Genomic DNA, 1,394 nt, shown 5'->3' with positions numbered 1-1,394 from the left:
AGCTGAACTTTCTTTTCTGAAGTTAGTTACAAAGTTACAAAGTAGGTTTAACAAGGAAGATTGCCTTGTCCTAGCACCCCTCCCAAGTTGTTTTATTTGTTTGGTCAACAAGTCTGAAAATATGGTTTGCCCCTATCAATAATAAACAATTGGTTATTGTTCAGGAACGTTTTGAAACTATGAATCTCTTATTAACCATCTTTAAACCATTCAATACATTTGTTTATTTCTATGGTAACTACTATGAAAATATTATTAAACCAGCAATGGAAGTCAATGATCGATAGCGTAAAAACACAAAACATTTTTCCTTAACAAAAAGTATATTTCAAAAAGAATGTGCGTAGGCCATTTCACAGCAGAATTATGAATTCAAATGTCATGTAATATTCTTTTTTTTGACTGATGAATAGTTAATTTCTCATTGAAAAAGTATAATATGCAAAATGAAAGTGTCCACAAGAAAGTGAATCAACAATTGACAGGGGCTGTTTTCAAGCACAACCAAAGTAAATAAATAAAAATGTGAAGTTATTATCCTGGGCAATTAATCCAATATTAATTGTGATAACGATTTTGGTAGGCTAAATGAACATGAAATGTAAAAGTGCAATAACATTTTGATTCCCTAAAATCAATAAATACTCATTATGAATACATTGTTATCTAAATATTGATCAAAACAATTGTGATAATAACTTTGGCCATAATGGTGCCACCCTAACAGTTTTATTGTGAATTTACATACATAAATCAATAAATAAGATATTTGAAAGAAAAATCAAATAACACATTAGCCTCAATTCCAATTGTTGCTCATACTACAGCTTTGTGTGTTGTCTGCCCTTTGTACTATTTTCATACAATAGCCTAATGACAACCACTGATACAGGTGGGGATGTGTAACTAGGGGAAAATAACAGAAATAGAATTTTATATACAAAACCAGTTTTGTCTTTAAGTCGTGGTCAGTCAGAATGATTTGCTGTGAGCATGAGAACACACTAGATCCCCTTAAGCACACTGGACTTCTCAGCTCCAACACCCTAAACTCAGCACATTTTTTTAATCAGTCAACTTGCTAGCCAGTCAGCACTGAGCTATAGCTATGTCCACTACTTGTCATCTTAGCTAGGCCACTTCTCTCTAACAAACCATGGGGAATAATGGCGGTGCCCTTCATCACTGACACTGTGCAGTACAAAGAGGGATTTGAACTGATGAAATGAAATCACATACACACTTACACATAGACACGTACACATAAACACACAGGGCAATGCCTTCACCTCAGATCAGCAGATTTGTAGGTCTGCTCAAAACAATCCATACTTATGTGCCTGTTGTTTAGTAACAAGGTTTTTTTAATAGTATATATATATATATATATATAT

The sequence above is a fragment of the Etheostoma spectabile genome, chromosome 2, assembly GCF_008692095.1.
Source record: "Etheostoma spectabile isolate EspeVRDwgs_2016 chromosome 2, UIUC_Espe_1.0, whole genome shotgun sequence".
NCBI classification, from domain to species: domain Eukaryota; kingdom Metazoa; phylum Chordata; class Actinopteri; order Perciformes; family Percidae; genus Etheostoma; species Etheostoma spectabile.
This window is presented reverse-complemented; position numbering follows the sequence as displayed.